The sequence below is a fragment of the Felis catus genome, chromosome F1, assembly GCF_018350175.1.
Source record: "Felis catus isolate Fca126 chromosome F1, F.catus_Fca126_mat1.0, whole genome shotgun sequence".
Lineage (NCBI taxonomy): Eukaryota > Metazoa > Chordata > Mammalia > Carnivora > Felidae > Felis > Felis catus.
In genome coordinates this window covers 51,103,206-51,116,836 of record NC_058384.1, presented here as the reverse complement: position 1 = coordinate 51,116,836, position 13,631 = coordinate 51,103,206, and the positions used below count along the sequence as shown (strand labels likewise).

General features: G+C 36.9%; 1 long non-coding RNA gene across 1 annotated transcript in view; it reads left to right on the top strand.

The window, feature by feature from the left end:
• Positions 1 to 10,151, top strand: part of LOC123382905 — a 32,314-nt gene extending 22,163 nt beyond the window's left edge. Inside the window, exon 4 of the long non-coding RNA XR_006592047.1 lies at positions 9,718 to 10,151. This is a non-coding gene — a long non-coding RNA (uncharacterized LOC123382905). The remainder of the gene's footprint in view (positions 1 to 9,717) is intronic.
• Positions 10,152 to 13,631: the final 3,480 nt, after the last annotated feature.

Genomic DNA, 13,631 nt, shown 5'->3' with positions numbered 1-13,631 from the left:
TACCAAAGAAATTCCTATATACCCACCTTAAACTCTCACAAGCCCCTGCAGTGTATCTTTTTCAACTCTCAGAAGGGTTATAAAAGTTTATCTTGTTCCCTGAAACTTTCACTTGCTTCCATATCTCATGTATTGCCAAAAATGCTGAAGGACCTTGTTGATTCACTGTTGCTCTTTATACAGAAATTTTACATGCCCTGTTTTTATAAGAGAAATTTATCAGATAAAGAAGCTTGGACTTGTTTCAATGGAATGAAAATGGAGGCATTTTTCTTACCATCATCTTATTGAACACTCACAGCGCCTGCTTTGCTTTGTGTCAAGTGCACGTGTTCTTTATTCCTATTGCCTGTGACTGAGTGGTAATCCCTAACGGGGGAAGTAAGGTCGTCCTGCCACATTCTTGCCTCATTCTCTCAGTTCAGAAGGTATTCAGCACAAATGGGGCGCCTGGGTGGCTCAGCTGGATGAGTATCTGACTTTCACTAGGGTCATGATCTCCCCATTCATGAGTTCCAGCACCACTTTGGGCTCTGTGCTGACAACTCAGAGCCTGGAGCCTGCTTCCCATTCTAAGTCCCCCTCTCTCTCTGCCCCTTCTCCACTTGTGCTGTCTCTCTCTCTCAAAGATAAATAAACATTAAAAAAAAAAAGATATTTAGCACAGCAGAGTCCAAATGGGGCAGTGGTAGCAATTTTAGAAGACAGGAAGTTAAATCTGCTTAAAACTAAAAAGCATAAAATGTGCAGATTCTGTTGGTATGCTGAATTAAATGAACCAAAACAAAATAGATGTTTAAGAAAATCAGGACAAATTGAAACATACAGGATATTAGAAAATACTGAATTTTTTGTTTTAGCTTTTGCTTTTTTTTTATGTAATACTGATACAACTATTTTAAATCCTTATCACTTAGAGACACTTTCTAAGTGATTTATGAGCCATACGATGTGATAAATGTGATTGGCCTTAAAGATACTCAGCAAAAAAGTTAGGTGCTTGCATTTGAATAGATGAAGTGATAAGAGCAAAAAGATATAGTAGAATAAAATTTAATTTTGACAAGATGTACTGGAAACTCATACGAATCATTACAAAGGAAATACATGACAATCTGAACAAAAGAGACTACTGCAAAAGTAAATAAAAGAGAATCATATATATTTAAGATAGTAGTTAGGTAACTCGTAAATAATACCTGTGTATATTAAAATCACATCATCTATAGTAAGCACTTTTCATTAGCTATGTGGTTGAGTAACATCACGTTTCTGAACATAGGCTGACCTCCCAATATTTGCTATTTCCAATGATAAAACACAAGTAAAGTGTCAATAACACTCACTTTGTGAGACATAGATGAACTAGGAAAAGAATCTATTTAGAAGTGTACTTTTTTGCAATGTTTTAGGGCTGATTTCTTCATAAACATGCCCAAACTAGAATCATTTAGTTATTTCTGTGCAAGAGATATACTCTAAATCCATTGGTCTGTAGGCCAAATCTGGCCTGCCACTCATACCTGTAAATAAAACTTTATTGAACACAGCAGCAACCATAGGAGTTACATATTATCTGTGGCTGCTTTTTTTCCTACAATGGCAGAAAGAAGTAGTGATTTTAGATTACATATTACAAATTGTATCATATAAATATTAAAACATGGGAAACATTTATTGTTAAATTTTCAAGAAATTGAAAAAAGTAGAAAATCAGATTTAACAAAAAGAAACGTCAGAGTAAGACCACAATATTTTATTTTTTTTTTCAACGTTTATTTATTTTTCAGACACAGAGAGACAGAGCACGAACGGGGGAGGGGCAGAGAGAGAGGGAGACACAGAATGGGAAACAGGCTCCAGGCTCTGAGCGGTCAGCACAGAGCCCGACGCGGGGCTCGAACTCACGGACCGCGAGATCGTGACCTGGCTGAAGTCGGACGCTTAACCGACTGCGCCACCCAGGCGCCCCAAGACCACAATATTTTAAAAACATAAAGACTTTTATATTTTTTATCTCTGGAAAACCACATAAACAAATGTCTTTGTTACACATAACATTAATAAGATTATGTTTTAATTTAGAGTACTTGTATTTTTTGTGCGATTTAAAAACCTTGAAGTATATAAAGGTTAAGCTAAGCAAATTACACAGTTTGGATTGTACCATATTAATACTTTCAGGTCCTTTTTAAAATATTTCACTGTTGAGGACAGGTGTGAGCCTAGAGAAAGCAGTTAATTTGTTCATGCAGAAAATATATTTTAGGTTTTCTGATCTTTGAGGCAGAATTTGATTCATTCTTAAAACCAAAAGATAGTGATCTTTCCTAAATAGTGAGAACATCAGGACTTAACATAACATCAGGACTTTTCTATCCTTCTATATTATAAACAGAATCCTAATTTTTTAAGCTCTATAGGGAGTAAAATTTACTTTATGAAAAAGCATATATCACAGATTTCTTTTAGAAATAATGCTTTAGGGGTAGTATATAGAAGTCAAATATTTCGTGGTAGACATCAATAGAAATAGCTGTTCACAAGAATTATGACAGCAAAATGTTTTAACTGTAAACTAAAGTAGGATGAGATAAAAGTATTCATTTAAATGCGAGAGTGACTCATCTGACTGTGCGACCCAGCCTCCGTTGCAGCATGTACACAAAACAAGACGGAACTTGTCTATAAGGAAATCTCAGTGCGCCTGTAGTAAAGGGCACTGTCGGAAGGACTGTGACTCTACAAACCATCTTGTCTTTAAGCTCATAGCCAAGGGAGCCTCCTTTCATAGATCAACTAAGTTCAGCTGGGACTTAGTAGGGGTAGAATAACAAATGCCATCATTTCGACGTTATAGAAACTTGCAATGAACTTGTCATGTTTCCAGGAGGGTACTTTTTAGTTTTACTGGTGTGAACTATTAAGTATTAATTCAATTTTTGAAGGTTGAATCATTAAGATTTAGAATATTTTTAATCTGCTTAAGCCATGTGAATAATCATCACATTTTCACTTATTTTTATCTTAGTTTTTGTCTCAAGTTAGCCTCATTGGCAGTTTCTCTGAGTATACTAACAGAGCTCATGATGGCATTATTTTAATTTCTATATACTCCTTGTGTTCTGCTCTCTGGAGAGTCAAAGATGATCCTCTTTTCTCCTGTACATAACTTGAATCATTTAATTATTTAATTTTTGTGCACTTAAAAAAATAAAAGCACTGTAATTCTACTACTACATTACTACTACTATGCAAATATTACATGTATAGAAACCAATGTGCTTTTATTAATATTTTTGCAATATATTTTTCTGCTTTTGCCCTTCTTATGAAAACCCCAGACAAACTTATCATGTCTTAAGGAAGAAACTGTATATGAATAAAAAAGTAATATATAGATTTACAGGAACTTTAAGTAAGACAAATACAAGTTATTAAATTTGGTTGATATTTTAGAGATAACTGGCTCAAAAACTCATCTTTTGGCACCAAGGCATAGCTGTCATTTAATCTATTATACTGCTATCATTTTAACTATAAAGAAAACAGTTATTTAAATAAATAGGAGATAATTGGGGTTGATGATTAATATGTATCTATCAGTGTAGACTGACTAAATGTTGTAGAAGACATCTATCTGATGGGTTACTTACTCATTTCAGTTGGTCCTTGACCCTATCGAACAATTTGTTAACTATTTTGATTTTTAATCGGGAATAAATTGGTAGCATTATAATTTGGTCTTATCTCTTTATGTTATGACACAAATATTAGTGTTATAAAAAGTTGAATGCCTAATATTTTTTTACAATTTCCACCACTGTATATATAACACACTGGAGCAGGAGTGGTTGAGTGGCTTAATTGATGTCACAGAGCTAAATAGTTTGCCTGTTCCCAATACTGATACTTGACATATCATTGAGTAACTCAGTTGCAGTCCAAATATTTTAAAAGCTTGATTTAGTGTTTTATTAGTTAGGACTATTTATCTTGGCTGTGTCTGATTTGTATGCCCAAGACTGAAATGTTTATTTTTTAAAGCTTATGTATTTATTTTGAGAGAGAGACAGACACACAGAGTACATGTGTGGGGAGGGGCAGAAGGAGAGGGAGAGAGAGAATCCCAAGTAGACTCTGCACTGACAGTGACGTGCGTTCAAACGGATGAACCATGAGATCATGATATGAACTGAAGTCAGGAGTTGGATGCTTAATCAACTGAGCCACCCAGCACCCCTGGGTGTTTGAGTTAACACTTAACTCACTTAACAGTGAGTTTCCGAGAAACTCGATCTTCTTGCCTACCCCACCTAATTTAGGGTCTTCATAACAGCCTGGCTACACAACCACCAGTGTCATTGGTGTCAAGTCTTGCCCGTCCAAAATCCAACTTTAGAAATACCATCTGAATATATTTTTTAAGTGGGGTATAAACAAAAATCTAGTATGTAACTTCAATGCTGGAAAAGGTATTGAATTGATCATCTCTCATAACTTGTGAAAATAACAAAAGAGTGAACGTACACGTTTACATATATATATATAATGCTTATACATGAAAATTATACCTATACACATGTACACGCACATATATGCAATGTTTGCCTTTGCTCTTCAAGAAATAATATCCAAAAACATCATTTTCAATGCTTTTTCTTATTGTTTTGTTCAATTTTTCCACTGCTGGCTTACTCTCCTAGTAAGATATGATATTTAAAAAAAAATGTTAATGTTTTATTTATTCTTAGAGAGACAGAGCACGAGCGGGGGAGGGGCAGAGCGAGAGAGGGACACAGAATCAGAAACAGGCTCCAGGCTCTGAGCTGTCAGCACAGAGCCCGACATAGGGCTTGAAGTCACAAGCTGTGAGATCATGACCTGAGCCAAAGTCAGTTGCTCAACTGACTGAGCCACCCAGGCACCCCATATTTAAATTTTTTTTAATGTTTATTTATTTTTGAGAGAGGGAGAGGGACAGAGTATGAGCAGGGAAGAGGCAGAGAGAGGAGATACACAATCCGAAGTAGGCTCTAGGCTCTGAGCTGTGAGCAGTGAGCCCGACACGGAGCTCAAACTCACGAACTGCGAGATCATGACCTGAGCCCAAGTCGGACGCTTAACCGACAGAGCCACCCAGGCACCCCAGATATAATATTTTAAAAATTTGTGAACTATAACCCAAGTGATATAAGTGGAATACTTTTAACTTTTCCCCTCATCTACTGTGTGTGTGTGTGTGTTTGCTTATGTATATGTGTATTTGAAAAATCTAAGATGTGTGCCCATTATTGATTTCTTGCCTCTTAACTTGAAATATATACTTTTTCGGCTCTGTGAAAATGGACCGGGCCTTTAAAATATTTTTCTTTGTCAGATGTCACTCAAGTTTTGTCGGTAAAAGGCACAAAGAAGACATCGCAAGAAGAAAGACCATTAGCTTCCTAGTTTGGGAGTGTGCTTACTCAGCAGGCTCCTGATGCACTGCACAGGGCTTCTCTCGTGCTCACTTCCTGCAGCTTCTCTGGTGACTATCTGTTGTAGCATCCATGGCTTCCAATGGACCTAGACATACCTAGCAATCGATAGACTCACATACTGACACACAGACCCGTAGGGGGACATTACAGTTAGCACTAACTAGAAGCTCTTGGACCTTCCATTCCTTTTCAAGGTAATAAATCAGAACCAATACCAAATTACTGGGGAAATTATAGAAATTAATTCTACCATAAAACACTTGAAAGAAACAGGTATGAAGATACTTATTGTAGTCCTCCAAGATTTTAACACTCTTGGTATTCACAAAACATCACACTGGTCCACAACATTGATGACATTATATTGATTAGATCTGAAGTAACAGATACTTGAGAGGTCTTGGTAAGAGATACGTAAGTAAGAGGGTTGTAAGATCAACCTCATAACCTCAAAAATCACCCTAGTGAAGTATCTAGGGATTCACTTGTCCTGAGTAGATTGAGATATCACCTCAAGGTGAAAGACAAGTGGTTGTACCTTACTATCACAAAAACAAAGAGGCAGAATTCTTGTTAATATATACTACAGAATCACCTCTAAGGAGATCAGTTTTTTTTTAATGTTTATTTTTGAGAGAGACAGAAAGAAAGCAAGCAGGGCAGGAGCAGAGGGATGGGGGGGGGGGCGGGGGCGGACAGAGGATCCAAAGCTGGCTCTGTGTTGACAGCAGAGATCCCAGTGCAGGGTTTGAACTCACAAACTGCGAGATCATGACCTGAGCTGAAGTCAGATGCTTAACTAATGGGGCCACCCAGGTGCCAGGGAGGTCAGTTTTTATGGGACTAGAACAAGAGAAGTTTGTTTAACAAGTTGATAAAGTCCACACATCGCACACTGATCCATAGGGGACATTACAGTAAGAGTGCTAACTGGAAGCCCCTAAGACTTCCGTTCCCTTCCATGATAATAAATCAGAAACAATACTAAATTCCTGGGGAAATTACAGAAGTGAATTTCACTATGCAATACAAGTTGCTCTATCACTGGGCCTTGTGATCCAACAAATCCAAAGACATTTGACGTGTCTGTGACTAATAAGAATGCTACATCTAGTTTCTTGTTGAGGTCAGGGGAAATATAGAATGGATAGCAAAAGAGGGAAGACATAGGCATTACTTGTAGTCTGATAACTAGTTATAAAAACTAATCTTTGCGCGTTTCTATTTGTATGCTATATGTGTGTATGTGTTTGAAATGCTATTCTTTATATCTCTTTCTATTTTCATTTTACAAGTTATTAGGAGTTAACTTTATAGTCTTTAGATAATAGAAATCCAGTGGGATGGCAGCTGTATTTGAGGGGTACTTAATATATCCAGTGATGGATACAATGACTCATGATTGCATGTCTCCTCATTTTGGGGAAAGTGGGAAGATTTTCTTCACTTGTTAGAATGATAGCTGTGTCTTTTTAAGCAGAAATACAGACTTATTTTGTTGTATTTTGAAAAGTCAAAATGCTTGGAAAAGGGTGTATATGGAAGCTAAATAGTCAAAGGGGTGGATTGGCTCAGTTGTTGATTTCATGGCTTTTTGCCCACAATTCAGCTTTTTGCCTGCTTTGTGAAAATGCACCTTGGACCATAAAGCATCTTCCTTCTTTAACAGCTGGCACTGAAGCTTTGTTGGTAGAGAGTGCTGGAGAGTTGTGTAGGAAACAATTGTTTTCTGCTCCCTGGTTCTTGGGTGCTCACTGGACAGGCCCCTGCAGTACGAACAGCCCTCTCCAGGACCAGGTTCCTCAGTTTCTTCTGTGCTCAGCAACTGTAGTGAATGATAGCCAGAAACACAAGCAAGTGGTGCTTGCAAATAGCATCCCACTCACCTTGGGTGATTTTTGTAGCCTACTGCCTCTGCTTCCTGCAATGCTCACTATCTCTCTCTCCCTCTCTCTCTCTTAAGCTTATTTATTTATTCGGAGGGGGGAGGGGCACAGAGAGAGAGAATCCCAAGCAGGCTCTGCAGTGTCAGTGCAGAGCCCGATGTGGGGCTCGAACCCACAAACCATGAGATCATGACCGGAACTGAAGTTGGTTGCTTAACCAACTGAGCCACCCAGGCTCCCCTTCGTTGCTCACAGTTTCAACAGAACCAGTTCTTGCAAAATGTGGTGGTCAGCAGCACACATCAGCCAGTCGTTTTCTTTGACACCTCCCCTTCGGCAGGTTTCTAGTGAAGTGCCTCAGAAGAGAAACCACCCCATGAACAGCTTTCCTAAATACCTTAGAGTTAGGATTTCCCACAGGATCCAGGGAGCAAATTTCCAAGTTCTTCAGCACAGCGCTATAGTGATTTCCCTGCACTTAATGAGCCATAGCTGAGATCCTTCCAACATGGTCTGGATCTTTTTCTTGGGCTTTGGATATCTCTTTTAGGAGACCTGGCTGCTCCTTATACCTGCTTTTCCTGTTTTGTTTTGGGACTTTTTTTTGCTTCATGTTAACCAATCCCATTATTCCAATGCCCTGTTATGTTTATTTTATCTTATTCATTAACCTCCCCAAATATCTGTGTAGTTTCCCTCTTCTCATTAGATCCAGACTAATACAGGACTTTTATCTCCACATTGTCAGACATATTTCACTTAAAGTATGCCCCTTCTGTTTCAGCAGCTTTATTTAGAATTTATACTCCACAATCACAGATTGTCTATCATTAGATATATTCTGCACAGTATACATTGCCCACAACTCTTTCCTCTCTTCTTTATCATGCAAAATCTCAAGGTCTTTACCCATTAATTTTTTATGGCTTTTGGTGAATATTTTAGTCAGCTAAGGCATGTACATCAGGATTTCAGCAAATCTTTAGTGTTTGGAGCCTCTTCTAATTATGTTGTTTGTGCTGTCTCTTTCTCCGCTGTCTGTTCTACCACGTATGTATTAGGAGTTATCTTATGTGCTATTGGTGCCCTGCTGCTGGGTTACCTTGGGGCCCAGCTCTATCAAGACATATGGAAGACGCAATGATCTTTGCTCCTATGCATAATTACTTTATACATCTGTGGATCATGAATTTCAGGGACCAGGAACTGCATCAGAATTCTCTTTGCTCCAGAGAAGTGAATGGCTCAGAGTCATAGACCAGATTAAGAGAAATGGGTATGCAATAGCCCACTATCTCCCCACTCAATACAATATATGTCTTTGTAAACACACATGAATATATGTGTGCATGTATACTAATATCTATGTGTATCTATAGAAATCAAACCAGGGAGAGATTTACATTATAATTCTTTACCACCTAATGACATGTGACTAACATCTCTGCCAACGATTATACAACCTATGTAATTTGAAAACACCTTTATGCATATCTAGATAATAAAAAGATACATTTTGTTACACATACTTTGCATCAGCTTCTTTGACTTATTAAATATACTTTTTCAATAAATTTCATCCAAAGTATTCTATATTTACATTTATAGATCATTTACTTAATATCCTCTACTGTTAGAATACATAAAATATGTTTTGTACTTGAGTATAGTAAAATAATATATGAATAAATTTTAGCTATGCATTGTTTATTGGAGGAATCTATAAAATGTTCCAGTAGTCTCCAAGAGTACGATCAAGAAAAATAAAAGCCAATGTAGCCAGGAGGTTAAAAGAAATAAGTTTAACTACATCTTGCAAAAACAGTTAAGTGTTCACAGTTATAATATTGTGCTTGAACATTGGGGATGGGAAGAAGGGAAAGGAGAAGCCGGGGCAGGTTGGCAGGAAGGAGTTGAGCAAAAAGAAAAGACGACTTTATGGTTAATTAAAAAACATGGTGTGACATTTTTCACATCTGGTTTGTTGGAGTTTTTCCTGACTTCTTAATACTCTTAATTTGCCTCTGGTTTGGCTTTCGACTCTATTGATAATTGGGATATTTTGAGGCACTGGAGAATAATAAATAGATTCGATACGGGATCTGGAAATGAATTCTTTCTCTAAAATAAACTGTGCTGTTTCTCCCCGGGATTAATGCACGTGAGTTGGAACATCCAGATAATTTATCCAAGTGAAAAATTAGGGACAAATGAACCATGCAGTGTGTTTATGCTACTTAATGTATAAGAAACTACGAACGCAGAAGCGCATGTGTGATTTTCGTCATGGCGGCACGAGGTTGTCATGGTATTCCTGCTCCACTATTCATTTTTGTTTCCTCCCACAGCTTCACTGTTTCTGAGCTTGGCCAAAACTGTGCAGCCATGTGTCTAATGCAAAATTTTCGAAGAAAAATATCAGCCTTAATAATAGCTAAAGAATAGAAATTAAATACTTTGCTTGGAAGATTAAAATCATCACAGCAGAGATGCAGATTCCTCCGTCTTTTGAGGGCCTGGTGTTTGCAAAAATACTTTTCCGATGATTTTTTTTTCTCACGGATATTAACATCACAAATTCAAATGTAAGACAGCAAGAAAAACATGAAGCAAAAGTTCCCAAGCTATCCTACGAGTGCAATCAATTCACTCACGAAATTGTACTAATTCTGGGGAAGACTGGGCTGTGTGCTCGCGGGTGTGAGACCCTGTGTTATTAAGAAAAGTTTTTATTATAAGTTGTCTAATACAGCATTTAAAATAAAAAAATTACAAAATCTTGCTTTCTTTGGTTTAAATTTGAATAGCATGTACTGTAAAAGCTAAATTAGAAAATCCATATAAAAAGCTAGAACAGACCTTGACAAATTGTGCCTGATCAGTAAAAGTCACCTTGTTTTGCCTTTGCCATAATTATATGGATCATTTTCTTTTCAAAAATATGGAACATAGTTTGAATCACATGTGTAAGAAAAATATTTCTGGTAACCAAAATCATGAATGACCTGGGCAAAGTTCATCTATTCAACCAAAAAACATTTATTGAGTGCCCATTTCATGCCTATGTGCTAGAAAGAAGTGATCAAAACATACATGCTTCTTATTCTCCTAAAGTTTCTCTATTTATATTACATACAAAAGACTCTTTTTACTTTTCCTTTAGACATAATTCTAGGGGCGCCTGGGTGCCTTAGTCGGTTAAGGATCCGACTTCGGCTTAGGCCATGATCTTGCAGTTCATGAGTTTGAGCCCCACGTTGGGCTCTGTGCTGACAGCTCAGAGCCTGGAGCCTGCTTCAGATTCTGTGTCTCCTCCTCTCTCTGCCCCGCCCATGCTCACGCTCTGTCTCTCTGTCTCTTGATAATAAATAAATGTTAAAAAAATTAGACATAATTCTATAAGCTGACTTATAATTATATAAGCTTACTTTTGTGCATTCATTTCAAGTTCCCGAACACTGTGGTTCTAATTATTTGAATACTTATAATCAAATACCAGAATCTCATGGTGGGAACTAGAGAAAGGTAGAGTCAGGTTGAGGAGGATTAAACAGCTCCAATGAGGGGAAAGAAAATACTTTACCCACATTTCTCTGTGCTCCATCCCAACCTGAAATAAATAAACCGACAGACGAAAAAAGCTTTGCTTTGCTTTTGGAACAGTCTCTCAATCTTAGCATGTAACACTTTACTTTTGACTCTCTAGGGATGCTGCATTTATCTCCCACTTTATTTGTGCTTTCTTGAGGCCAGCAATTACATCTTAAATGATTTGCCTCAATTTGAGAATCATAGTAGAATATCCAGGGTTTTTTTTTTTTTAATAATTTAACTGAAAAATTAAGGAATGTGTCTGGGGAATAATTTGGTACAGATTATATTGAAGAAGAACATAAATACACAGGAAGAAAATAGAAAAAAAAAACACAGGTAAGTGACCTACATATACAAAATGATATTAAGGGGACTCAGAGTCCTGAGACTTCTGTATGAGCTTTGCCATGAAGATACATCAGAAGTAATACTGAACGCCTAGAATGATGCAATTAGCCAAAAAATTGTAGGTAGCCCTCAAGAAGGAAAACATCAGAAATAAGAAACAATGGGGACTTAAAGAGAATTTAGCATATAAATACTTAGTTTAAAATCTGCATATCATGTAAAGAATGGTTATTGGAGAAGGTGTTGTCCACTCTGTGCGATTATATGTAATTGTATATTTGAGCCTATGTGCTCTATATACATGTTGAGAAAGATTCAGTCTGTATAAACAAAGGACAGATGGAGAAGAGACATGAGCATAGAAATGAAGATTGGAGAAAAAGGTGCTACAAATCAATTTTTTGTTGCTTTTTTCTACTGGGGTTTTCAATTTGTTCATGCAAAGTACGCAAGTCCCCAAGACCCCTTCAGTTCTGTCACCATTTATGAGCCCTTAAGACCACCCTCAGATGCCATAGTTTTCTAGAATATGCGCAGAACTCAGTATAGCTGTTATGTTCATGACTCTAGTTTAATATAGCAAAAGATGGGAGGGAAGAGTCACATAAGACAGGGTCCAAGAGTCACTAAGGGTAGAGCTTCCTGTTGTCCTCTCCCAAGGGAATCATGGAGACGCAGCTCAGAGTGACAATATGCATGGTACATTTCTAGCTAGGACAGTTAACCTAGGCCTTCGTTTTCAGAGTTTGTACTCGGGGTGGGTCATGTCAATACTGTTGACTGCCCAAGTGGCAGACCTTAGTCTCTAGCCCTTCCAGAGGTTGAGTTCACACCAGAGTCCCCACCTTAAATCACATTGTTAGATTAAATAGCTTTGTCCAAAGTCCCTGGGAACACAAAGTCATATCAGGCAGGATATTTCAGGGGCTTAAAGAGCACCTCCTGGAAAGCAAGTGCAAAGGCCAGACCTCTCCTTTGGCAAAGTTAATACTTTAATACACAGTCAACATTTTATTTTGTTGTTGTTTTGTTTTGAAACTACTACATGAACAAGTGAGGTGTTCAGTATATGATGGTTTATCTGAGTCTTTAAAATTAAGAAAATTTTCCCTGTTATCTTTCAAATAATAGTATAAAAATGTATAGTACAATTGCAACTTAGCAAGTTTACTATGAATGAATCAGAGTGGTTTGTGTTGAGAAGTAATGAGTAATTTAAAACAAACAAACAAACAAAAAAACAAACAAAAACTGGATCAAGTACAGGGCTGACAGTTTAGGGACAGCCATAAAAACCCAGTGGAGTAAGCCATCTGGACTTGAGCTGATGAGTTTTAAGGAAATGTTGTAGTTTTCTTAGCATAGCAGGAACAAAGGGAAGAGAGATCTGCAGGAGGCTATTCTTTCTGTTGTATTTAGGATAGATAGATTATTGAAAGTCGTATCATAAAGACATGACTACGCTGTTACAGTAATTTTCAAATGAGACAGTAATGGTCTGGATTAATGCTATAGCTACATAGATGAGAACTTACATATTAACAATATTTTTCTAGTTTTATTAAGGTATAATTGACAAATTAAATTGTAAGATACCTGCTTTTAGCAAATTTCAGTTATACAATTCAGTGTTATCAACTATAGTCACCATGTTGTAATTAGGCCAACAAACTTTATTCATCTCATAAAAAGTACATATCTCTTTACCAACTTCCTATTTTCCCTATCCTTCTGACAATAAATCTTGACTGATGAGCAAATTTACTTAGATAATACATTGCCTTTGATAAGGTAAGGTATAAACAAAAGATGAGGAGTTCCCTGGTTTACTCACTGTTTTTCGTATTTTATTCTTTACCACCTTGTACATGTATATAAGCTGTTGTCTCTACAGATGCAACTGTGGAATTCTAACCATGGACGTGGTGTATACACGTTGAAACTGTCTTCATTATTATTCGGAGACTTCATTACTCTGTGAATCAGAGAGGCTTCCCACTCTTTAAATAGCTAATATTAAGATTAAAATTGGAGTATTTTACACCTTAATTACCTTTCAAATATTTTTAATTAATCCTGTTTTGTAAGACTGTCAAACCAGTATAAATATTCTGAAAGCAAAAACAATCAGTTAATAACTTTGAGTGATTTCATCATCATAAAAGTTGTATTTATTCATATTAAATTAAATAGACTAAACATCATATACTGGGAATTATATAAAATAAGCTAAATCCATGTCGTGGTTGATCCACATGGTTATTTAGTACTTGTTTGTAAAGTTCAGTCTTGTCATTTACTATATGGTTGATATAGGAAA